General features: G+C 43.0%; 1 long non-coding RNA gene across 2 annotated transcripts in view; it reads left to right on the top strand.

Moving 5' to 3' along the window:
• The window catches only part of LOC129058634 (uncharacterized), a 164,944-nt gene that overhangs the window by 99,701 nt on the left and 38,101 nt on the right, over positions 1–27,142 (top strand). The window contains exons 1-2 of one of the 2 annotated variants that reach the window (XR_008523898.2): positions 20,270–20,481; positions 24,131–24,250. This is a non-coding gene — a long non-coding RNA (uncharacterized LOC129058634). Of the gene's footprint in view, positions 1–20,269; positions 20,482–24,130; positions 24,251–27,142 lie in introns of those variants that run through there. The other variant, XR_010139355.1, reaches the window with a different exon arrangement.

The raw sequence follows: 27,142 nt of genomic DNA, 5'->3' as shown, positions 1-27,142 counted from the left end.
CAAAGTCTTATCTGAGTCAAGGCAAGTCCCTTCCATCTATGAGCTAAAATCAAAAGCAAGTTAGTTACTTCCTACATACAATGGGGGAACAGGCATTGGGTAAATACACATGTTCCAAATGGGAGAAAATGGCCAAAAGCAAGGGGCTACAGGCCCCATGCAAGTCCAAAATCCAATAGGGCAGTCATTAAACCTCAGATTTCCAAAATGATCTCCTTTGACTTCATGTCTCACATCCAGGACACACTGATGCAAGAGGTGTGCTCCCACAGCCTTGGGCAGCTCTGCCCCTGTGGCTTTGCATACATCCTGTGAAATTTAGGCAAAGGTTCCCAAACCTTAATTCTTGACTTCTCTGCACCATGTGGAAGCTGCCAAGGCTTGGGGCTTGCACCCTCTGAAGCCACAGCCCAAGCTGTACCTTGGCCCCTTTTAGCCATGGCTGAAGCGGCTGGGAGGCAGGGCACCAAGTCTCTAAGTTGCACAGAGCAGGGGGGCCCTGGACCTGGCCCATGAAACCATTTTTTTCCTCCTAGGCCTCCGGGCCTGTGATGGGAGGGGCTGCTGTGAAGGTCTCTGACATGCCCTGGAGACATTTCCCCCACTGTCTTGGCAACTAACATTTGGGTCCCTGTAATTATGCAAATTTCTGCAACTGGCTTCAATTTCTCATCAGAAAAAGGGTTTTTCTCTTTCTATCACATTGTCAGGCTGCAATTTTTCGAACTTTAATTTCTGCTTCCATTTTAAAAACAAGTTCCAATGAAGAAGCCAAGATGGCCGAATAGGAACAGCTCTGGTCTACAGCTCCCAGCATGAGCGACGCAGAAGACGAGTGATTTCTGCATTTCCATCTGAGGTACCGGGTTCATCTCACTAGGGAGTGCCAGACAGTGAGCGCAGGACAGTGGGTGCAGCGCACTGTGCGCCAGCTGAAGCAGGGCGAGGCATTGCCTCACTCAGGAAGCACAAGGGGTCAGGGAGTTCCCTTTCCTGGTCAAGGAAAGGGGTGACAGATGGCACCTGGAAAATCGGGCCACTCCCACCCGAATACTGCACTTTTCCGACGGGCTTAGGAAACGGTGCACCAGGAGATTATATCCTGCACCTGGCTCTGAGGGTCTTACGCACACGGAGTCTCGCTGATAGCTAGCACAGCAGTCTGAGATCAAACTGCAAGGCGGCAGCGAGGCTGGGGGAGGGGCACCCGCCATTGCCCAGGCTTGCTTAGGTAAACAAAGCAGCCGGGAAGCTCGAACTGGGTGGAGCCCACCACAGCTCAAGGAGGCCTGCCTGCCTCTGTAGACTCCACCTCTGGGGGCAGGGCACAGACAAACTAAAAGATAGCAGTAACCTCTGCAGACTTAAATGTCCCTGTCTGACAGCTTTGAGGAGAGCAGTGGTTCTCCCAGCATGCAGCTGGAGATCTGAGAACGGGCAGACTGTCTCCTCAAGTGGGTCCCTGACCCCTGACCCCTGAGCAGCCTAACTGGGAGGCACCCCCCAGTAGGGGCAGACTGACACCTCACATAGCCGAGTACTCCTCTGAGACAAAACTTCCAGAGGAACGATCAGACAGCAGCATTCGCAGATCACGAAAATCTGCAGTTCTGCAGACACCGCTGCTGATACCCAGGCAAACAGGGTTTGGAGTGGACCTCCAGCAACCTCCAACAGACCTGCAGCTGAGGGTCCTGTCTGTTAGAAGGAAAACTAACAAACAGAAAGGACTTCCACACCAAAACCCCATCTGTACAACACCATCATCAAAGACCAAAAGTAGTTAAAACCACAAAGATGGGGAAAAAACAGAGCAGAAAAAGTGGAAACTCTAAAAAGCAGAGTGCCTCTCCTCCTCCAAAGGAACACAGTTCCTCACCAGCAACAGAACAAAGCTGGACGGAGAATGACTTTGACGAGCTGAGAGAAGAAGGCTTCAGGCGATCAAACTACTCTGAGCTACAGGAGGAAATTCAAACCAAAGGCAAAGAAGTTGAAAACTTTGAAAAAACTTTAGATGAATGTATAACTAGAATAACCAATACAGAGAAGTTCTTAAAGGAGCTGAGGGAGCTGAAAGCCAAGGCTCGAGAACTATGCGAAGAATGCAGAAGCCTCAGGAGCTGATGTGACCAACTGGAAGAAAGGGTATCAGTGATGGAAGATGAAATGAATGAAATGAAGCGAGAAGGGAAGTTTAGAGAAAAAAGAATAAAAAGAAATGAGCAAAGCCTCCAAGAAATATGGGACTATGTAAAAAGACCAAATCTGCATCTGATTGGTGTACCTGAAAGTGACGGGGAGAATGGAACCAAGTTGGAAAACACTCTGCAGGATATTATCCAGGAGAACTTCCCCAATCTAGCAAGGCAGGCCAACATTCAGGTTCAGGAAATACAGAGAACACCACAAAGATACTCCTTGAGAAGAGCAAGTCCAAGACACATAATTGTCAGATTCACCAAAGTTGAAATGAAGGAAAAAATGTTAAGGGCGGCCAGAGAGAAAGGTCGGGTTACCCACAAAGGGAAGCCCATCAGACTAACAGCGGATCTCTCGGCAGAAACTCTACAAGCCAGAAGAGAGTGGGGGCCAATATTCAACATTCTTAAAGAAAAGAATTTTCAACCCAGAATTTCATATCCAGCCAAACTAAGCTTCATAAGTGAAGGAGAAATAAAATCCTTTACAGACAAGCAAATGCTGAGATATTTTGTCACCACCAGGCCTGCCCTAAAAGAGCTCCTGAAGGAAGCACTAAACATGGAAAGGCACAACTGGTACCAGCCGCTGCAAAATCATGCCAAAATGTAAAGACCATCAAGACTAGGAAGAAACTGCATCAACTAACGAGCAAAATAACCCGCTAACATCGTAATGACAGGATCAAATTCACACATAACAATATTAACTTTAAATGTAAATAGACTAAATGCTCCAATTAAAAGACAAAGACTGGCAAATTGGATAAAGAGTCAAGACCCATCAGTGTGCTGTATTCAGGAAACCCATCTCACATGCAGAGACACACATAGGCTCAAAATAAAAGGATGGAGGAAGATCTACCGAGCAAATGGAAAACAAAAATAGGAAGGGGTTGCAATCCTAGTCTCTGATAAAACAGACTTTAAACCAACAAAGATCAAAAGAGACAAAGAAGGCCATTACATAATGGTAAAGGGATCAACTCAACAAGAAGAGCTAACTATCCTAAATATATATGCACCCAATACAGGAGCACCCAGATTCATAAAGCAAGTCCTGAGTGACCTACAAAGAGACTTAGACTCCCACACAATAATAATGGGAGACTTTAACACCCCACTGTCAACATTAGACAGATTAACGAGACAGAAAGTTAACAAGGATATCCAGGAATTGAACTCAGCTCTGCACTAAGCGGACCTAATAGACATCTACAGAACTCTCCACCCCAAATCAACAGAATATACATTCCTTTCAGCACCACACCACACCTATTCCAAAACTGACCACATAGTTGGAAGTAAAGCTCTCTTCAGCAAATGTAAAAGAACAGAAATTATAACAAACTGTCTCTCAGACCACAGTGCAATCAAACTAGAACTCAGGATTAAGAAACTCACTCCAAACCGCTCAACTACATGGAAACTGAACAACCTCCTCCTGAATGACTACTGGGTATATAACAAAATGAAGGCAGAAATAAAGATGTTCTTTGAAACCAATGAGAACCAAGACACAACATACCAGAATCTCTGGGACACATTCAAAGCAGTGTGTAGAGGGAAATTTATAACACTAAATGCCCACAAGAGAAAGCAGGAAAGATCCAAAATTGACACCCTAACATCACAATTAAAAGAACTAGAAACGCAAGAGCAAACACATTCAAAAGCTAGCAGAAGGCAAGAAATAACTAAAATCAGAGCAGAACTGAAGGAAATAGAGACACAAAAAACCCTTCAAAAAGTCAATGAATCCAGGAGCTGGTTTTTTGAAAGGATCAACAAAATTCATAGACTGCTAGCAAGACTAATAAAGACAAAAAGAGAGAAGAATCAAATAGATGTAATAAAAAATGATAAAGGGGATATCACCACCGATCCCACAGAAATACAAACTACCATCAGAGAATACTACAAACACCTCTACGCAAATAAACTAGAAAGTCTAGAAGAAATGGATAAATTCCTCGACACATACACTCTCCCAAGACTAAACCAGGAAGAAGTTGAATCTCTGAATAGACCAATAACAGGATCTGAAATTGTGGCAATAATCAATAGCTTACCAACCAAAAAGAGTCCAGGATGTGATGGATTCACAGCTGAATTCTACCAGAAGTACAAGGAGGAACTGGTACCATTCTTTCTGAAACTATTCCAATGAATAGAAAAAGAGGGAATCCTCCCTAACTCATTTTATGAGGCCAGCATCATCCTGATACCAAAGCCTGGCAGAGACACAACCAAAAAAGAGAATTTTAGACCAATATCCTTGATGAACATTGATGCAAAAATCCTTAATAAAATACTGGCAAACCAAATCCAGCAGCACATCAAAAAGCTTATCCACCATGATTAAGTGGGCTTCATCCCTGGGATGCAAGGCTGGTTCAATATACACGAATCAATAAATGTAATCCAGCATATAAACAGAACCAAAGACAAAAACCACGATTATCTCCATAGATGCAGAAAAGGCCTTTGACAAAATTCAACAACACTTCATGCTAAAAACTCTCAATAAATTAGGTATTGATGGACGTATCTCAAAATAATAAGAGCTATCTATGACAAACCCACTGCCAATATCATACTGAATGGGCAAAAACTGGAAGCGTTCCCTTTGAAAACTGGCACAAGACAGGGATGCCCTCTCTCACCACTCCTATTCAACATAGTGTTGGAAGTTCTGGCCAGGGCAATCAGGCAGGAGAAGGAAATAAAGGGTATTCAATTAGGAAAAGAGGAAATCAAATTGTCCCTGTTTGCAGATGACATGATTGTATATCTAGAAAACCCCATTGTCTCAGCCCAAAATCTCCTTAAGCTGATAAGCAACTTCAGCAAAGTCTCAGGATACAAAATCAATGTACAAAAATCACAAGCATTCTTATACACCAATAACAGACAGAGAGCCAAATCATGAGTGAACTCCCATTCACAATTGCTTCAAAGAGAATAAAATACTTAGGAATCCAACTTACAAGGGATGTGAAGGACCTCTTCAAGGAGAACTACAAACCACTGCTCAATGAAATAAAAGAGGATACAAACAAATGGAAGAACATTCCATGCTCATGGATAGGAAGAATCAATATCATGAAAATGGCCATACAGCCCAAGGTAATTTATAGATTCAAAGCCATCCCTGTCAAGCTACCAATGACTTTCTTCATGGAATTGGAAAAAACTACTTTAAAGTTCATATGGAACCAAAAAAGAACCTGCATCGCCAAGCTAATCCTAAGCCAAAAGAACAAAGCTGGAGGCATCACACTACCTGACTTCAAACTATACTACAAGGCTACAGTAACCAAAACAGCATGGTACTGGTACCAAAACAGAGATATAGACCAATGGAACAGAACACAGCCCTCAGAAATAACGCCACATATCTACAACTATCTGATCTTTGACAAACCTGAGAAAAACAAGCAATGGGGAAAGGATTCCCTATTTAATAAATGGTGCTGGGAAAACTGGCTAGCCATATGTAGAAAGCTGAAACTGGATCCTTCCTTACACCTTATACAAAAATTAATTCAAGATGGATTAAAGACTTAAACGTTAGACCTAAAACCATAAAAACCCTAGAAGAAAACCTAGGCATTACCATTCAGGACATAGGCATGGGCAAGGACTTCATGTCTAAAACAGCAAAAGCAATGGCAACAAAAGCCAAAATTGACAAATGGGATCTAACTAAACTCAAGAGCTTCTGCACAGCAAAAGAAACTACCATCAGAGTGAACAGGCAACCTACAAAATGGGAGAAAATTTTTGCAACCTACTCATCTGACAAAGGGCTAATATCCAGAATCTACAATGAACTCAAACAAATTTACAAGAAAAAAACAACCCCATCAAAAAGTGGGTGAAGGATATGAACAGACACTTCTCAAAAGAAGACATTTATGCAGTCAAAAGACACATGAAAAAATGCTCATCATCACTGGCCATCAGAGAAATGCAAATCAAAACCACAATGAGATACCATCTCACACCAGTTAGAATGGCAATCATTAAAAAGTCAGGAAACAACAGGTGCTGGAGAAGATGTGGAGAAATAGGAACATTTTACACTGTTGGTGGGACTGTAAACTAGTTCAACCATTGTGGAAGTCAGTGTGGCGATTCCTCAGGGATCTAGAACTAGAAATACCATTTGACCCAGCCATCCCATTAGTGGGTATATACCCAAAGGACTATAAATCATGCTGCTGTAAAGACACATGCACAGGTATGTTTATTGCGGCACTATTCACAATAGCAAAGACTTGGAACCAACCCAAATGTCCAACAATGATAGACTGGATTAAGAAAATGTGGCACATATACACCATGGAATACTATGCAGCCATAAAAATGATGAGTTCATGTCCTTTGTAGTGATGAAATTGGAAATCATCATTCTCAGTAAACTATCACAAGGACAAAAAAACAAACACTGCATGTTCTCACTCATAGATGGGCACTGAACAATGAGAACACATGGACACAGGAAGGGGAACATCACACTCTGGGGACTGTTGTGGGGTGGGGGGAGGGGAGAGGGATAGCATTAGGAGAGCTACCTAATGGTAAATGTCGAGTTAATGGGTGCAGCACACCAGCATGGCACATGTACACATATGTAACTAACATGCACATTGTGCACATGTACCCTAAAACTTAAAGTATAATAATAATAAAAAAGTAAAATAAATATATAAATAAATAAAATAAAAATAAGTTCCAATTCCAAACTATATCTTTGTGAATACATAAAACTGAATTCTTTAACAGCACCCAAGTTACCTCTTGAACATTTTTACTGTTTAGAAATTTCTCCACCAGATGCCCTAAATTGTCTCTCTCAAGTTCAAAGTTCCACAAACCTCTAGGGCAGGAGCAAAATGCTGTCAGTCTCTTTGCTGAAACATAGCAAGAGTCACCTTTGCTCCAGTTCCCAACAAGTTCCTCATCTTCATCTGAGACCACCTCAACATGGACTTCATTGTCAGCATTTTGGTTAAAGCCATTCAACAAGTCTCTAGGAAGTTCCACACTTTCCCACATCTTCCTGTCCTCTTCTGAGCCCTCCAAACTGTTCTAGCCTCTGGCAGTTACCCAGTTCCAAAGTTGCTTCCACATTTTTGGGTACCCCACTCTACCAGTACCAATTTACTGTATTAGTCTGTTCTCATGCTTCTCATAAAGACATATCTAAGACTGGGTAATTTATAAAGAAAAGAGATTTAATGGATTCACAGTTCCATATGGCTGGGGAGGCCTCACAATCATGGTGGAAGGAAAAGGAGATACAAAGGCACGTCTTACATGGTGAGAAGAGTATGGGAGAAACTGCTCCCATTATTCAATTATCTTCACCTGGCCCTGCCCTTGACCCATGGGGATTATTACATTTTGAGGTGAGATTTGGGTGGGGACATAGCCAAAGCATATCAGTGTGATGTTGCTGTTTAGAGTGATGGTGGCAATGGCAGCAGTGGTGGCTGGTGGTGTTAATGATCGTGGTAATATATGTATATTTTTTTTAGAGACAGGGTCTTGCTCTGTTGCCCAGGTTGAAGTGCAGTGTCACAATCATAGCTTGCTGTAGCCTCCAACTCCTGGACTCAAATGATCCCCCTGCCTCAGCCTCCCAAATGCTGGGATTACAGGCGTGAGCCACTTAACCTGGCTGATGGTGATAGTACTGATGGTGAGAGTGATGTGATGGTGGTTCTGGCAATGATGAGCTGTGTGATGGAGGTGGTGATGGTGGTGGTGGTGATGGTAGGTGGTATGATTGTGGTGGAGGGGAGTGAAGATGGTGGTGGTGATTAGTGGTGTTGCAGTGGTGATATTAGGAACACTATATGGTACGGCAATGGTGGTGGAAGTGGTGGTGGTAGGTTGTGTGATGGAAGTGGAGGTGGTGGTGGTGGTGCTGATCATGGCTGGTGGTGAGATGGTGTGGTGGAGGTGGTAGTTTTGGTGGTGGTGATGGTTGGTGCTGATGTTGGCCATGGTTGGTAGTGGTGAAATGCAATCAATCCTTTCTCTTCTAGGGGATCCCTGGGATTCTTTTATAAATTATGCAGATCTTCCTCAGACCTTTGCATGCCACAGGAGAAACAACTTCCTTAGTCAAATAAATGTATTTTTCCCCATGGCAGGGGCTTCCCAAGCTTACATCTTCCTAGCAAGGAGTTGCCCTGAAGATGTGCTAAATTGTGACTTGACAGCTTCTTTTGCTAAAGAAGAAGGGGAAAAAAATCCCTGGTTGCTGCTTCACTACCCCATTTTTGGTTCACTACAATCAAGTATATAAAGTTTTCATTCTACTTTATGGACTCAGACATCCCTTGTCAAACCCATACTTGTCCTAATAAAGTCCCTAGTGAGTGAACCTCTTCAGGTATTAAAGATAGGGGGCCCAGGCAGGATGAAACTAATAGACAACTATGTTGTAAGGAGTCTGGTGCCTTATCAACCTCCCTCAGCACCCCCAGATTGAACCTGCATAACAGACTGTCTTTTGTATCTCTGGCTGTAACTCCCATTCGCTATGTGCTAGGCACCATGCTAAGTGCTTCACATAAATGATCCCAATGTAATTCTTAGCAAAAATGGTGTGAGGGAAGCAATATTATTCCTACTATAAATTTGAAGAGGCCAAAACTCAGAGAGGGGAAGTCCTCACAGCTGACAAGTGTGTAAGTAATGAGTGTGTGTAAGGAACCGCCATACACATACTTATCGTGGCCCACCTCATTGTTACAATTCAGTAGATCACAGACTGAAACGCCTAACAAAGAAATCTTCTTTTTCTTTTTCGTTCTCTTCTTCTTCTTTTTTTTTTTTTTTTTTTTTTTGAGACATGGTCTCACTCTTGCCGCCCACGCTGGAGTGCAGTGGCATGATCTCGGCTCACTGCAGCCTCAACTTCCTGTGATCAGGTCTCCCACCTCAGAATCCTGAGTAGCTGGAACCACAGGCACACACCACCACACCTGGATACTTTTTTGTAATTTTTTAGTGGAGATGGGGTTTCATCATGTTGCCCAGGCTGGTCTTGAACTCCTGGGCTCAAGTGATCCACCCACCTTGGCCTCCCAAATTGTTGGGATTATAGGCGTGAGTCACCACACCTGGACTTTTTTTTTTTTTTAATTAACTTTTAAGTTCAGGGGTACATATGCAGGTTGGTTATATAGGTAAACTTGTGTTGTGGGGTTTGTTGTACAGATTATTTTGTCACCCAGGTATTCAGCCTAGTACCCATCAGTTAATTTTCCTGAACTTCTCCCTCCTCCCACCCTTCACCCTTTGATAGGCCCCAGTGTGTATTTTTCTCCTCTATGTGTCCATGTGTTCTCCTCATTTAGCTCCCAGTTATAAGTAAGAACATGTGGTATTTGGTTTTCTGTTCCTGCATTAGTTTGCTAAGGATAATGACCTCCAGTTCCATCCATGTTCCTGCAAAGGACATAATCTTGCGGTTTTTTTATGGCTGCATAGTATTCCGTGGTATATATATGTACCACACTTTTTTTGTCTGTCTACCATTGATGGGCATTTAGGTTGATTTTATGTCTTTGCTATTGTGAATAGTGTGCTACAATGAATATGAGCATGCATGTTTCTTTGTGATAGAATGATTTATATCCCTTTGAGTATATACCCAGTAATGGAATTGCTGAGTCAAGTGGTATTTCCGTTTTTAGGTCTTTGAGGAATTGCCACATTGTCTTCCACATGGCTGAACTATTTATACTCCCACCAACAGTGTATAAGCGTTTCTTTTTCTCCACAACCTCGCCAGCACCTGTTATTTTTTAACATTTTAATAATAGCCATTCTGACTGGTGAGAGATGGTATCTCATTGTTGTTTTGATTTACATTTCTCCAATGATCAGTCATGTTGAGCATTTTTTCATATGATTGTTAGCCACATGTATGTCTTCTTTTGAAATGTGTCTATTCATGTCCTTTGCCCAATTTTTAATGAGGTTTTTTTTTTGTACACTTAAAGTTCCTTATAAATGCTGGATATTAGACCTTTGTCAGATGCCTAGTTTGCAAAAATGTTCTCCCATTCTGTAGGTTGTCTTTCACTCTTGATAGTTTCTTTTGCTGTGCAGAAGCTCTTTGGCTTAATTAGATCTCATTTGTCAATCTTTGCTTTTGTTGCAATTACTTTTGGTGTCTTCGTCATGTAATCTTTGCCTGTTCCCATGTCCAGAATTGTATTGCAACAAGGACATTTTTAACCTAGCCATGGTGCCGGAGCAATAATCGATTTCATTTTTCCAAAGGCCCAGTGTGCTTGCAGGGGCCCCTTAGAAAGGAAAAACACAGAAAGACAAGGAGCTACCACTATTAATGTGAGTTTTCAATGTCCTGTTAAAGCCAACACTGAATTTCTGACCAAAAAATAAAGGGGATATTTCTGTAACTGAAATCAAGTCGTTCAGGAACTGTTCCCAATAAAAAGCTCCTATTCCTTTTGATCTGAGATTGTCCCTCCAGAATAATACAGAGGAAATGCTGGTTTGGAAAAAGTATGTTTTTCTATGAATCTTATTTTAAAACAAATATTTAAAGAGCTTTCTTTTTGCAACATATTTTGTTAAAAGAGCTTCTCTCTCATAACAAAGCCACAGGTCTTCCTCTGGGAGCTGAGAAAAGGAGGCGTCTGCCAAGTCTGGTGGCTTGGAGCCAATTCATCTCGAAGCAAGGGCTGATGGGTAGAGCAAGACACACAATGGGCCAGTTTTAGAAAGCTGGGAAACAGGGGGCTGTTTCGCCCACTCCCAGGTTAGCAGCCGTGTGGGTTTGGTTCACGCTTCAAGGCAGGGGAACAGGGATGGCCCTAGCACCTTTGGGGTGAAACCAAATATTAGACAGCCTGACCCCAAAGGAAACCTGAAGCAAGTTGCAAATTATATTGGGAAACAGTGGGTGATGGGGAGCAATAAAAGGAAAGAGCTCTTGCAGATGCAGCCACAGGACCTGAGGGTGATGCTGAACCGACTCCTGCAAGCCCTGTAATCCAGGCCGCCAAGCTAAGAAAAATCGCAGCCAGAGACCAAGGAGTTGCCTCTAAATGCCACTTGCTGTATATGTGCCACATTTTCTTAATCCAGTCTATCATTGTTGGACATTTGGGTTGGTTCCAAGTCTTTGCTATTGTGAATAATGCCGCAATAAACATACGTGTGCATGTGTCTTTATAGCAGCATGATTTATAGTCCTTTGGGTATATACCCAGTAATGGGATGGCTGGGTCGAATGGAATTTCTAGTTCTAGATCCCTGAGGAATCGCCACACTGACTTCCACAAGGGTTGAACTAGTTTACAGTCCCACCAACAGTGTAAAAGTGTTCCTATTTCTCCACATCCTCTCCAGCACCTGTTGTTTCCTGACTTTTTAATGATTGCCATTCTAACTGGTGTGAGATGGTATCTCATTGTGGTTTTGATTTGCATTTCTCTGATGGCCAGTGATGGTGAGCATTTTTTCATGTGTTTTTTGGCTGCATAAATGTCTTCTTTTGAGAAGTGTCTGTTCATGTCCTTCGCCCACTTTTTGATGGGGTTGTTTGTTTTTTTCTTGTAAATTTGTTTGAGTTCATTGTAGATTCTGGATATTAGCCCTTTGTCAGATGAGTAGGTTGCGAAAATTTTCTCCCATTTTGTAGGTTGCCTGTTCACTCTGATGGTAGTTTCTTTTGCTGTGCAGAAGCTCTTGAGTTTAATTAGATCCCATTTGTCAATTTTGGCTTTTGTTGCCATTGCTTTTGCTGTTTTAGACATGAAGTCCTTGCCCATGCCTATGTCCTGAATGGTAATGCCTAGGTTTTCTTCTAGGGTTTTTATGGTTTTAGGTCTAACATTTAAGTCTTTAATCCATCTTGAATTGATTTTTGTATAAGGTGTAAGGAAGGGGTCCAGTTTCAGCTTTCTACATATGGCTAGCCAGTTTTCCCAGCACCATTTATTAAGAAAATGTGGCACATATACACCATGGAATACTATGCAGCCATAAAAAATGATGAGTTCACGTCCTTTGTAGGGACATGGATGAAATTGGAAATCATCATTCTCAGTAAACTATCGCAAGAACAAAAAACCAAACACCGCATATTCTCACTCATAGGTGGGAATTAAACAATGAGAACACATGGACACAGGAAGGGGAACATCACACTCTGGGGACTGTTGTGGGGTGGGGGGAGGGGGGAGGGATAGCACTGGGAGATATACCTAATGCTAGATGACGAGTTGGTGGGTGCAGCGCACCAGCATGGCACATGTATACATATGTAACTTACCTGCACATTGTGCACATGTACCATAAAACCTAAAGTATAATAATAATAATAATAAAAGAAAAAAAAAAAAAAAAAAAAAGAATTCACACAGTTTAAACAAGAGGGAACATTTGGGGACTATTTCCAAACAGGGAACATTTATTGTTCTGTAAGCAAACCGAACCTAAAGAACTTTCAGGAACATTTGTTGTGGTAGCATGTTATCAGAGCCTTCTTATGCCATGGTGAGATTGTTCTTAATTAATAAAACTAAATCACTAGATTTTAAAACTGACTTGGATGAAAAAAAAAAGCTCAAATTTACCTACTTCAATATCTAGAGTTTTTAAAAATATACAATTATAATAAAAAATATTTAAATATTTCAAAAAAAAAAATAAATAAATGCCACTTGCTTTCTGGTACTACAAGCAAGTTGTAGCTATTATTATCCTCCGGGCGAACGCCAGGGGAAGCTGTAATAGTCCCTGCAGGGCTATGCAAATGCCTGCACCTTAGCATTTTCTGGTGGTCATGCCTGCCAATGGTTTTATGAGGAGGAAAGTGGAGAGGGGAAGGTGCAGGAAGGGATTGGCTCTGAACCCCAAGGCCTCTGAAAGCAGACGGCCAGGAGGGACCCAGAGTCTTGGAGGCTTTCTGCAAGGCCTCCATGGGTCTCTTCTGCCTGTGAGCACTTGGTGCCTCCTTCTCCCTCTCAAGGAGAGGAAGGAGACAGTGGAGACAGAGTTCTAAGGACCTGCTCAAGTCTTGTTGGCCCTGGGAGAATTGAGAAGGTCCCGAGGAGCCAGGAATCCGAGAGGGGGCAGGGGCTGTTTCCTTAGTAACCCCTCTGTTGTGGCAACAGCAGGACAGTCTCTTTGCCTTTATGTTTCCCTGTAGACCTGTGGCAAGCCCTTCCCAGTGTGCCAGTGGAAACTGCACTAATGATTTGGTTTTCCCAAAGATTTCACCATCAGTCTCTCTTGGGCTGGGAAGCAAAGGGCAGGTTGAACCTGACTTGATGATAGGCATCTTAGGCGCCAGAATGAAGGTACCAAAAACATGGGAGAGGAAGATATGGAGTACATTTCACTGCCACCAAAACATGGCAGGGAGCCTTGCATCCTTAGGCCATTTTACTGCCACTTTTTCACACCGTACTATACTTTATGGCAGAAAAGTATTCAACCCTGTTGATCTTCCTCCATATGTCAGTCCTGGAATATGTCAGTCCTGGAATTATTCTTTCACTTATTGATTCATTCAACAATTATTGATGAATCGATTGCCTGGGAACTTGCTAGATGCTAGGGATATTGTATCATAAAAACCAATATTTATTGGGTACATTATTATCCTTATGCTGCAGATAGGAAAACTGAGGAACAGAGAGGCGCTATGGTGGGGACCTTGTAGATCTGTCCCCTGTTCTTGGGAGCTTATATTTTGGTAGCAAAGATGGACATCAAACAAATGATTACACAATTATTTAATTGTCATTGTGATGAATGTTATAAAGGAGATGGGCGTTTGCCACGGTCTTGGGAAAAGATGTGAAAAGGGACTGGGAGACAGCAAGAAGAACTGAAGACAAGTCTTTTGAGGAGTTTTTTTCTGAAGAATCCAGAGACAAGGCCATGAATGGGGGAAAGCATGAGAGGCGGTGAGGGCTTGAAGTTCCAGGACCACTCACAGGTGCCCGAGGTACCTCTCTTGCTCCAGCCTAGTCCTGGCCTTGCCCAAGAATGATGAAATAAAGAAGTTTTCCTGGGAACACTTGAGTGTATGAGTTTGATGTTAAGATTGTCCAAAGTGTTAAGGAGAAGAAATAATTGCAGTGGTGACTACCTTGAGAAGGTGAGGGGGAGTTATTGGCTCTATATGGGAGCAGCAATACTTCATCATTTTAATGGAGGGAAAATGGAAGAGACAGATGCAGACAAATTAGGAGATTTGGTGGTGGAAAGATGGAAGAGTTGCTGTCTGATTGCTTTTTCTATTTTCTCAGTAAAATATCAGGCAAGATACTCATCTGGGAGCGAAGCAAGAGGAAGGGATGTGGGCAGTTTGAGGACAGAAAAGAAAGCTCGCAATTGTTGCATTGAGGAGTGGTGGGGCATGCCTTGGCAGTGTAGCAGGCTCTCCAGGCAGGGCCCCCTTAAGACTTGTGGTCATCATGAATTAAATGTGAGACCAGCTGGCATTTTTTGTGAGACCAGTTATGCATTTTTCTCCAACAGGAATCTGCTACTCAGGTGGAGGTATGGAGTGGGTGGATGGTTGGGCTTAATCTGAACTGAGATTGAATCAAGTGAGCATATGAGAGAAAGAGAGAGGGGTAAGGGGATGGGGAGATTGCTGGGCAGTGAGTGGAACGATGAGGGGAAAAGGAGGGTTAGGACTGAAGGTGGCTGATGGATAAGGAAACCGTGGCTTCTGGATTGAAGTTCTCTGTGAAGATGCAGGCTTATTGGGTTGGAATGGGCTGTCTGAGTAGGGTTAGCCGAAAGTTTTCTGAATTAGTGCTTTTATTAGTGGTGACAAGGTCAGGAGAATGACAATGGTGAGGATAGCTGGGGGGCATTGGAAGGAAAGTGAAATGGAGATGAAGAAGTGAAAGAACAGAGGAGCCAAGTGTTGCATAAGTTATTGCCAAGAAGGGTTTCAGAGCCAGGGTGAAGAGAAAAATAGGGAGTCAGGTGCCAGAAACTTCCATGATTCAGGGGATCACTTAAGGGTTGTTAGAGGACAGGAACAGAAATGAGTTGGAGTGGTCTAGTTCAGAAGCATGAACTTCAGAGTAGCTGGGGATTTTGAAGAGAGAAGGTTGGAAAATGTCTTGGAAGTAGCAATGGGAAGCAAGGAGGCCATCTGTGAGAGAATAAAAGAGGTGCCACTTGGTGGGCTGAAGGGAGGTGGTGTCTTCAGGGCAGACTAAAGCTCCAGAGTTAGGGCAAGAGGCTCAGAGAAGATGGCAGGGCTCCAGAAACTTTTGGTGATGGCTGAACATGGGCTCCAAGGGGCCCAGTGGAAGGACTTGAGGGCAGAGAGGGATAGAAGATTGAGTTGGTGTACACACAGAGCAGAAAAGGGAAAGTGGCCTCGGAAGGGATAAGAGTTGATCTGAGAGACTGAGACATCTGATAGTCTGAAAAATGGAGGCAGACTTTTTTGGAGGTGGATGGGGAAGATTGCTAATAACTCTGCCAGTCATAACTTGTATATTAAAAAATAATCATTTGATCACAAATGCTGTTAGAAAACATCATGTCTCAAACTCACCTTGGGTTATAGCTCTCTTAAATTGTTCAGCTGCGCCCTTTTTGCGGACTTCACCAAATTGTCATTTGGTTCCTTGACCTCTGCCCCTCCCAATCTGACACCATCAAGGTAAGCATCAGAAATGAGCAGAGAGCATTGGATTTGTGGCTCTGTGTTGAAGTTGCTTCATCCAGGGCATGACTCTCTCTCAACACCCACTAGACACATCAGCCTGGATCTTCTGGTCATGTTGCTAACCAGAAGTAGAGTTGGAGTTCCAGAGGAAGAGCTGGTGGAAATTCATCTGATCAGAGCAGTCAAGGCCATGCCCCACTTCTCCTTACTCAGCCATTCCCCTCCTCCCACCCAAGTTCATTCTTCCAAAATATCTTTCCCTAATAAGAAAGAGAGGAAGAAGTGGAGGAATTTTAATTCAAGATCCCAAGCACATTTTTATGATTTTATAATTCTTCCTCCTTGTCTCAAATCAGCCCATTTGTCTTGGGGGCAGGGAGCTCTGTCCTGCAGTGAAAAGATTCATGTTGGGAGTGTGAGGGGAAGAGACCTGACACAAACCACAGTGAGGTTTTCCGGGGCAGCAGCAGGTATACTATGGCAGACAGCTTTGTGAGGCACTCTGCACTACTGCCAACTTAGTAACAAAAATAATGCATATGAAGGAAAATAGGTAAAGTCATGGAAACTCTAAGTGCAATAAAAACACAAGGATCCAACAAGCTGGGTCCAGAAGTAGCACCCAAGGCCATCTTAGCACCCTCAGAGCCTTCCACTAGCAGCTATTTGTTGAGAGTCCCTAAGAAGGAGAGTACAAAGATGAGTGCAGTATGCATGTTCCTTGAATGAATGTCTTGAAGGGACACATTTGCAGAGTCCCTCAATTTTTTAAATGCCATCAACTAGAGTGACCCTAGTGAGTGGTTACCCCTGGTATCTAAGAGTACACACACGTGTTCATGCACACACACCCCTGCCCCCATACATATTTTCTTGTCAAAGCACTAGAGGAAAAGCCTGCCAAATCTGTGACTCATTTAGCCTGAGCTCTTGGTCTAATCATAACTTGGTTTTTGGATGAAATGTAAACTTATTTGCTGGAAGATGATCAAACCCTTCTAGGTTTGATATTCTGTAACTTTAACAGCAAATTCTGAGTTTAGTGTGTGTGGAAGGAGGAGGGAGAATCTGAAAGGAGGGAAACTGGTTTTAATAATCTTACTTATATTTAGCAACTTTCAGCTTACAAAGGTCTTTCATCCAGGGTTGTCATTTGACCCTCCGAACATCCCTATTGGGTAGGTAATTTCACATCATCTTTATGGACAAAGAAACTGAGATGCCAAGAGTGTAAATCCCGGCAGATCCAGGGCAAGGCTGAGGTCTTTAGGCTCATTGACTTTCTCCTTCTTTACCCTTAATAATGAAAAAGTCAGGTACAATGAATTCTTTAAAAACAGTAACCAAAACTTGTACCTGGAGAAATGCCACAGAAGGGTATGCCTGAGTCAATGAATTTTACCTAAGCCATTTTACACAAGTGTCATTGCCCGTTGCTGGAGACTCTCATTTGATTCTAGAAAGCATGTAAACAACAGGCTGTGGATCTGAGCCAGATGCTCAGCAGATCCTATAAGAGACTTCATTTTCCAGAGCATTCTAAGAAGGTGTCAATTGCTAAGTGCATGAAGAAACCAACTTAAATCAGCAGAAACAGACTCTAAATCTTAAGTCTTCCAATCAAGTGGCTGTTTCTGCTAATTGTGCCCGTACCACCACTCTTCAGATGAACCCATGTGCCTCTTCACAGAGCCCATCCTTCGGAGTTGTCCCCAGTTCTCAGGGTGAGGAGGTAGCATGCCAGTTCCTCCCCATGGCTAAGGGCACATCTGAGTGCTCTCAGCTGTCCATTTGGCTTCCCAAGACAGTTCAACCTTTTGGCTGCACAGACCTTGCCACGGGCCATCCTGGAACTGACCGATCGTGGATACAGGCAAGTCTTGCTATGGATTGGAAGTAATTTAAATTAAAAGCTGCCCTGTGGGGGAAAACCCTATGATTCCTCCCAGAATGAAAAACATCTTTTAAATCTGTGATTTCATTCTCAGTGACTGGCTTTATACTTTTCTTCATTCTCTTTGATCTGAGATCTAGGGAATAGCACACCATCATATCTGCATTCTAATGACAGGAAGTGTGGAAGGGGTAAAGAGGAGACAAGGAAGGACTAGGCAGATGGCTCCAGACAAATGGTTGGGTTTTGGGGGAGCTGGAGTGGAGATCAGGACCTGAGGCTGAGGCCCATGATGGAGGCTCATTGCTGGAGGAAGCCCCACAGAGGCAAGGGTGGCACTCAGATGCCCAGGGCTCACACCAACACCAGGCCAGGGAGTGAGCAGCAATACTGCTGGGACTCACCTGGTGGTCGTTGGGAAGCTGCTGACACCCTGGTTCCCGTGGCTGGATGGGAGTTGGCCTGCTGATGGTTGGTCTGGAATTCTAGTGGCTGAATGGGGCTGGGTAGAGGAAGGGGCTGAGAAATATAGAAGATAAAATAACCATCTCACTTGTCTAGAAGTACCTGGTGGTGTTATAATAGCAGGCCCTGCCTGGCCCTGCTTTCTCAAAGAGTGCAGGGTAAAGTTGTCTTCCAGGGATGGGGCTGACAGAGCCGCCTGGAAGAATGACTGCAGGAGTAGGGAAGGAGGCAGCTGGGTGGTACAGATAGGGCAGGGAATCTAGGTTAGACAGGGACAGACAGTAGCTTTTCCTCTCCAGCAATTGTTATGCTCATTGGCTATGATCAACTCTGGGGCAGGAAAAATGTAATATGGAGTTGCCGAAATGCAGAGCTCATGGAACAGACAGACAGCAATGAAATCTTCTGGGGTATAGGGAGGAACATGGTAGCCGAATTTCCATGGTAACTGCTTCCATATGGGAGGGGGTTCAGAAGGCCAACATCCAGATTTTTAAGCAATTCAGGCCACCTAGATGCTCCTTCCGTTAAAATAGCTAGGAGCCCAGCAGTCCTGGCTCTTTGCTCTCAATCCACTCCACTCAGGCTGGTGACCACATGACACCACAACCCGTCTGTCTTCAGACCTGCCTCCAGCTCCACCTGCCGCTGCCTGCCTTTTTCTCATTCCATCGCCATCTCCAGGGTGGCCCATCTAAAAGGCTCAGCTTGAGCCCCATCTCCTTTTACAAACTATCTGCCTCAGTTTCACATTTTTACCCATCATTATGTGGGTAAAAATTCTTATGTACTTTATTGGGAGAGGAAAAATGAGGCAAAGTGTATGAAAATGCCCATTAAACACCAAAGGGCTATAAAATATGAGAAAGTTACATTTTATTAATAGTCATTATCACAACAAGAATATATTCTATTTTATGTAATAATATGAATAATCTAGATTGTATATTATTTTGTAACAATGTTTCACTTGCATTAACCTTGTCTTCTCAGCCAGCTGGTGAACTCCTTGAGGGAAGGGATTCTGTCTTGTGTTAGCAAACATTGTTACTTCTACCAACACATTGCTGACTAAAGGTAAATGCCAGATTGGTTGATTGAATGATTTCTGCTTGATCAGAATAGCCCACTTTTCAGATAAGAGAGAGAACAGGAGCCCAGGAAATTCCTAACAATATTATTCAGGAGGCTGGTTTGTTCTCCTAACAATGTAACTACTGGTAACGTGATTATCCTCTGATTCCCCTACTTAAGAAATCCCATCCTGGAATCTAGTGTGGAGGCTTGGTTCCAGAAGCCAGTGTCTCAAAAGAGCAAGGTGGAACATTATGATCTTTTATGACCTAACTTCAGAAGTCACATAGCATCACTCTGCATAGTCTATTGGCTGAGGTGGTCACAAAGTTCCACCTGGCCTGATGCAAGGGAACATAGACCCCCCGCTCCCCACCCACATTTCTTGTTGAAGGTGGGAAGTGGCAAGGCTCTAGAAAATAGTTTGGCAAACTGTTTCTTAAAGAGAAGGTCAGTAAATATTTTAGACTTCCATGCCATACAGTCTCTTGCAAACTATTCAACTCTGCTGTTATAGCATGAAAGAAGCCACAGACAAAATAGGCATGGCCATGTTCCAATAAAACTTTAATTCTAAAAACAGGCAGCTGGTTCCCAGACCATAGTTTGCCAGCCCCTGTTATAGAAGAATATGTACAATGAAATATGTTGTATTTTAAAAAATACAATCTACCCTCTGCTCAGAGAGAAATAATTCTTTTATAACATATGAATGCCACAGGTATTAAAAAATTCCTCTAAGTCAGAGATGCGGCTGCCTCACAGAACCTTGGGATGCTTAAATGACTTCTCACCATTTTACCAGGTCAAGGAGTCATCACAAGTCCAGCTGAAAGCCTTTTAAGCCAATGAAACCCTTCTCCCATTCCATTTCCCACTCCCTTCCTGTCACCAGATTATCCTAGAACATTATCAGGTGAGAATGAAGAAGCCTATGCCACCTGTCACTCCCAGTGTGGCAACCTTTGTCTTTAGGCACCCCAGGAGTCTGCTCTTTCTCTCTGGGGCTTCTAGCATCCTATGACCTTCATCTGCCAGCCAAGAACCCTGGTTCTGGAATTTGCTCAACATCTTGGCACCAGCAGGATTGCTTACGTCCTCCCATGAGTATAGAATCAGACAAATACCAAAACTGCAGAAAGGTAAAAGTTAAAAATATATATACATACACACACATATATATGTATATTATATATTATATATGTATATTATATATTTTATATATGTATATTATATGTTATATACGTATATTATATATAATATACGTATATTATATATATTATATATGCATATTGTATATATTATATATTTATATATATATATTTTATTTATATATTTTTTGTTTGTTTGTTTTTTTGAGACAGAGTCTCACTCTTGTTGCCCAGGCTGGAGTGCAGTGGTGTGATCTTGGCTCACTGCAACCTCTGCCTCCCAAGCTCAAGTGATTAACCTGCCTCGGCCTCTCCAGTAGCTGGGATTACAGGCACATGCCACCATGCCTGGCTAATTTTTGTATTTTTAGTAGAGATGGGGTTTCTCCATGTTGGCGAGGCTGGTCTTGAGCTTCTGACCTCAAGTGATCTGCCTGCCTCGGCCTCCCAAAGTGCTGGGATTACAGGCGTGAGACACCGCGCCCAGCTGTAAAAGTTAAATATTTAAAGGCTAAAAAGCAATACTGGCTGTCACTAGCTTATCAGGGAATGTAAGGTGTTAGTTGCAGGTCATCTTGTCTAACTTAGAAAAGTGGCAAGACAGTGGCCAATGCAGGAGCCTTCAGGATCCTCTGCTAAGTTTCTGGCTGGATTGCTATAGCTCCCTGTGGTTTGCCAGTGCTGAATGCTCAGCTCTGACCGTCGCTTCAGTTCCCTCCATCTGTTTAAAATGCTGCTTCATTCTGTTTTCCATATTCTTATTCTCGCATCCTTTCTCTCTTTTATCTCAGTGTGTGCACACGTACACACAAACACACACTTTCTCTTTTAACACATCTCTTACACAGAATGAATAGAGCCAGAGGCCTTATGACTACAGTTAAACCCACATGAACAGGCAGGAACTGCCTGATTTTTTTTTTTTAAGCCCTGAGGTTGAGATTGTTTTATTGCTTAACACAGACCTTCAGTGATGCAGTGTGGGCAGGGGTCCTGGAAAACCCTCTGACCACTGTATGTTTGAGATGGGCACAGGAGAAGGAATGTTGGAACTACAACTCCCCTACAAACTTGGGAGTTTATCTTCTTTCCTGTGATTTGTCTTTTCCCCTCCCGCAGAAGTTTTCTGTGACAAACTGATTTCCTTATTGAATTAAATACATTTTTCTCCATCTGATTTTGCTGGAAAATTATATGCAGAATGGAAAATATCATGCAGTTCCTTCCTACATAAGCCTGTGTGTGAATGGATCCAGCAAGAATACAAACGTTTAGCTTTTTTTCCTGTGGGCTCTTGGTTCAGTTTTTTTTTTTTTTTAATTTTATTTATTTATTTTTTTTATAGGTACTGGGGTTTGGATCTAGAACACAAATCAATTGCAAACCAGTGTACCATGGCTTCCTTGTAGCAACCATGCCCCATATCCTGTCTGTGGCCTATTTCCCCCTGTTAGATTTCACTTTTAGATAGCAATGACTTATTGAAGCATTTGACTCAAGCCTGAGAAGCAGGCAGTGTTGTTGGACTGGAAGGAAAGGCACCATTGTTTGGGGGCACAATGACTGGGATCTGGCATGATGTGGAAGAAGGTCAGAACGATAGTTCCTCTTCCACTCCGTTCTGTGCCCTCGATACTGTTACCTGGTGCAGCGGGAGGGCCGGTCACAATGACGCTCTGCTCTAATGGCTGGAGGAAGGCCCCAAAGGCTCCATGCTGTGCCATCAACTCTTTAATTACCAAATTAAAGGAGGAGTGGTCCAGGGTGTCTTAGGGGAGAACTGAGGTTTCCTGGATGGTGGTGGGGATCTTAGCAAATGGGGTTAGTGATGACTTACCAACCAATATAGAAGCATTTCAATATTTTAACAACTAGTTTGGCTGTATTATTGTGTTTCGCCTGAATAATAGTTCTGCTTGGACATGCCTTGTGTATCAGGCCAGGGTCAGTGGTTATGAATTTTCCTGCTCACCATGTGGTAATCCTCAGATCATCCTGAAAGCGCCAACAAATCACTTAGGCTCAGTTACTAAGATGCACCCAAAGCCAAACCAAGAAGTGCAAAACACAAAGATGGTGGAAAATTGATCTGGACAGCAGTGGCAAGAACTGCCCATTTCCCTGAGCACAGTGGTGGCATCTAGTAGTAGAGGGGGCAGCTGTGTTGAGTGTCTACCATGTGACAGATGTGGTTCTAACCATTCTCACATCTGTTATGTCTTCAGGACCTGCAGTTAGTGGAACTAAGTCTGAATCCTTGAAGTTCCTCAGTGTCTATAAGCCTCTGAAATTTTAACACAATAATAGTACTTACTGCATGGAAAGTCACAAGTAGAAATGAAAATTTTATCCAAAGGAAAAGCTGAGTCTGGGTCCTTCCACTGGGTAGTCAAAATGTCCCACAGGACTTATCAGGGCTCTGATTTGATTGTAGTTGATATGGTTTGGCTGTGTCCCCACCCAAATCTCAACTAGAATTGTATCTCCCGGAATTCCTACATATTGGGGAGGGACCCAGGAGGAGGTAATTGAATTATGGGGGCCAGTCTTTCCCCTGCTATTCTCGTGATAGTGAATAAGTCCCACGAGATCTGATGAGTTTATCAGGGTTTCTGCTTTTGTGTCTTCCTCATTTTCTCTTGCTGCTGCCATGTAAGAAGTGCCTTTGGGGCCGGATGCAGTGGCTCACACCTGTAATCCCAGAACTTTGGGAGACTGAGGTGGGTGGATCACCTGAGGTCAGGAGTTCGAGACCAGCCTGGCCAACATGGTGAAACCCCATCTCTACTAAAAATATAAAAATTAGCCAGGCATGGTGGTGTGCGCCTGTAATCCCAGCTACTTGGGAGGCTGAGGCAGGAGAACTGCTTGAACCTGGGAGGTGGAGGTTGCAGTGAGCCGAGCTCCCACCATTGCACTCCAGCCTGGGCAACAAGAGTGAGACTCTATCTCAAAAAAAAAAAAAGAAGTGCCTTTGGCCTCCTGACATGATTCTGAGGCCTCCCCAGCCATGTGGAACTCTAAGTCCAATTAAACCTCTTTTTCTTCCCAGTCTTGAGTATGTCTTTATCAGCTGTGTGAAAACAAACTAATACACTAGTTATGTAATCTAAGTCCAGGAACAGGGAGTTCAGGAGAGGAGACATCAATCTGCAAGTACTGGAAAGGAGTGTTATCTTTAAGATAATGAAGTAGCGTTCTGGAGTTTATCAATATCCTTTGAGTTTGATTAGTGATATGGTTTGAATGTGTCTCCCAAAGTTCATGTGTTGAAGACTTGATCCCCAGTGTGGTACCGTTGGGAGGTGGGGCCTAATGGAAGGTGTTTGGGATATGGGAACATCACCCTCATAAATGGATTAATGCTATTATCTCAGGAGTAGGTTCCCCATAAAAGGACACGTTTGGCACCTCTTGTTTTCTCTCTCTCTCCCCAACTCTTTTTGCTTTTCCACCATGGGATGATACAGCAAGAAAGCTTTCACCAGATGCCAGCCCTTTGACTTGGACTTCCCAGCCTCCTGAATCATGAGCCAATAAATTTTTGCTCATTATAAATTACCCAGTATGTGGTATTCTGTTGTAACAGCATAAAACACACGAAGTAAGAACCAATTTCCTAACCCATGATTATCTCCAGGTGTTTCAACAAAATTACATTTCTGAACGTGCAAAGTTTGGAACCAATGCCACAGGGTAACTTTGTGAAGGTGTGGACCATTTTCTGAAACCAACTTAAGGCACCAGCTCATATTGGAAGGTATGTCTCTACCTCTCTCTTCCCTCTTCCTCCACTCTTGTTCCATTTGTGCTTTTTCTTCTTTCTTCTTCATTTTCACAATGGACTGTTTTTATCCCCTTCAAATTCGTATGTTGAAATCCTAACCCTCAGTGTGATGATATTTGGAGGGGGTGCCTTTGGGAGGCACTTAGGTCATGAAAGTAGAGCTCTCATGAATAGGATCTTATAAAAGAGACCCCAGAGAGTTATCTTGTCCTCTGTCTGCCTTATGAGGTGATATGGTTTGGTTCTGTGTCCCCACCCAAATCTCATCTTGTAGCTCCCATAATTCCCACATGTTGTGGGAGGGACCCGATGGGAGATGATTGAATCATGGGGGCAGGTCTTTCCTGTGCTGTTCTCGTGATAGGGAATGGGTCTCATGAGATCTGATGGTTTTGAAAACAGGAGTTTCTGTGCACAAGCTCTCTCTTTGCCAGCTGCCATCCACGTAAGATGTGACTTGCTCCTCCTTGCCTTCCACCATGATTGTGAGGCCTTCCCAGCCATGTGGAACTGTAAGTCCAATAAACCTCTTTCTTTTTTAAATTGCCCAGTCTTGGGTATGTCTTTATCAGCAGTGTGAAAACGAACTAATACATAAGGATACAATAAGAAGTCAGCAGTCTGCAACCTGGAGGAGGGCTCTTACCAGAACCTCACCATGCTGGCACCCTGATATTGGATTTCTCACCTCCAGGACTGTGAGAAATAAATTTCTGTTGTTTATATGTCACTCAATCTATGGTACTTTGTTAGAGCAGCTATAACAGACTAAGACAATCCTCTTTATTGCGCCATCCTTTTTCCCCTTTTGCTCTGTTTTATTTATCACTGTGAACCTTTATTAATATCTTCTCTTTCTCTGCCTCATCCTTCTATTCACTCTCTTTTTCCTTCTTCTTTTTCTTTTTTTTTGAGGCAGGGTCTCATTCTGTCACCCAGGCTGGAGTGCAGTGGCACGATCTTGGCTCACCACACCCTCGACCTCCAGGGCTCAAGTGATCTCTCTACCTCAGATAATTTTTGTATGTTTTGTAGAGATGAAATTTCACCATGTTGCTCAGGCTGGTCTCGAACTCCTGAGCTCAAGTGATCCACTCACCTCAGCCTCCCACAGTGCTGGGATTACTTCTTCAAGTGTTTTATTACTTTAGATGAGCTCAAATGTAATATCTCAAGTGGTGGCAATCATATTTAAGCTACACAGAAGCAATTTGATAAGGGGAATTCACCCCAACTCCACCAGCTGAGGCCCTCTGATTCCTCTGGAGACAATGTAGAAACACCATGGCATCAGAGAGTAAGAAACTCAATAAGCATCCAGCACAGGCCTGAGGAGAGACCTGGGTCTCAAGCACCACACTGCATTATCACTCATTAGATCTCCCTCCCAGGCTGGATGAAATAGCCGTCAACAGTTTTCATTTCCTTCTGATTCCAAATTTGCCAATCTTACAACAAATGTAATTGCTGAAGGACATCAGTATTGGGAAAGTAGAAGCCCTGGTCCTGGGATAGTAATCATCCAATCCTTGGCATAGGGAGATTCTCTCTGCTGAAAATGTCCAGGTTTCGTTTACATCGTTGTCTCCCTGCATCTGTTCATCTTGGAGCACCAACCTATTTGGGTTCTTGAAATTCAGCAAGATCAAAGACCACTCACTGATCAGCTAGGTCATCCTGGAAGCCTCATGGTAGCCAACAGGCAGGCCTGCAGGCAGTGTGTCCCCCTTCCCTTTTGTGTTCAGCACCCCAATGAGGATGTGTATAATTGCAACAATCTGGAGGCAGTAAAAATACTCAGGATTAAGCAAACTGTGCTAGGGATGGCCTGAGTTCACAGGTTGTCCCCAAAGAAGAGCAGATGGAGAGGTGTTTTGTGAACAAGAAATTTGACTGTTATGACAACTGCATAGCAGCATGAAAGTGTCTGACATGGTGTTAACAGACAAAATGATAATGACACATAATTAAATATCACTAAATTGTATGTAGGCATCAGGATCAAGATTGGAAGAATGGAGATGTGAAAACATAGACAGTTGATTATTACATTCTGAGTGAAAATGTTTTAAAAACTTTAAATTTTGTATTACCCAGTTTTCACTATTATAATGCTGCGTGACAAATAACCCCCAGTCTCTTAACAGCTTATAACAACCAATGTTTATTTCTTGCCAACTGGTAGGCAGGTTGATGGTAGGCCAGATGTGGGTCAGCATGACTAGACTGTATCCAAGACTTTAAGTTAGATTCAGGTCTGCTCCATGTATCTTCCTTCTGAGACTGACTACAGAGACCAAAATGACCTGGGGCATAACTTTCTATTAGCAGAGATCCCAAGATTAAGAGGGGCAAATGAAGACATGTGATATCTCTTAAAGTGTCATCCTGGAACTGGAGTGTGTCACTTCTGCTCACATTCCACTGGCCAAAGCCAGATATGACCAAGCCCATTGTCACTGGGATAAGGAAGAGTACTCCACTCAGGGAAATTGTTGAATTGTGTCCCCTAAACTTCACATGTTGAAGTCCTTACCCCTAGTACCTCATGATATGACCTTGTTTGGAGATAGAATCTTTACAGAGATAATCAACTTAAAAAGAAGTTATCAAAGTAGGCCCTAATCCAACATGACTGGTGTCCTTATAAAATGAAGAAATTTGGACATAGAGACACAAAGGCAAGACAATGTGAAGACTTAAGGAGGAGATGGCCATTTACAAGTCAAAGAGAGGCCTGGATTCTCTTCTCACAGCCCTCAGGAGAAACCAACCCCATCAACATCTTGATCTCAGACTTCCAGCCTTTAAAGCTGTGAGAAAATAAATTTCTTTTGTTTAAGTCACTATAGCAAAGTAATACTG

The sequence above is a fragment of the Pongo abelii genome, chromosome 2 (assembly GCF_028885655.2).
Source record: "Pongo abelii isolate AG06213 chromosome 2, NHGRI_mPonAbe1-v2.0_pri, whole genome shotgun sequence".
Lineage (NCBI taxonomy): Eukaryota > Metazoa > Chordata > Mammalia > Primates > Hominidae > Pongo > Pongo abelii.
The sequence above is the reverse complement of the archived record's forward strand: the minus strand, read 5'-3'. Positions and strand labels throughout refer to the sequence as shown.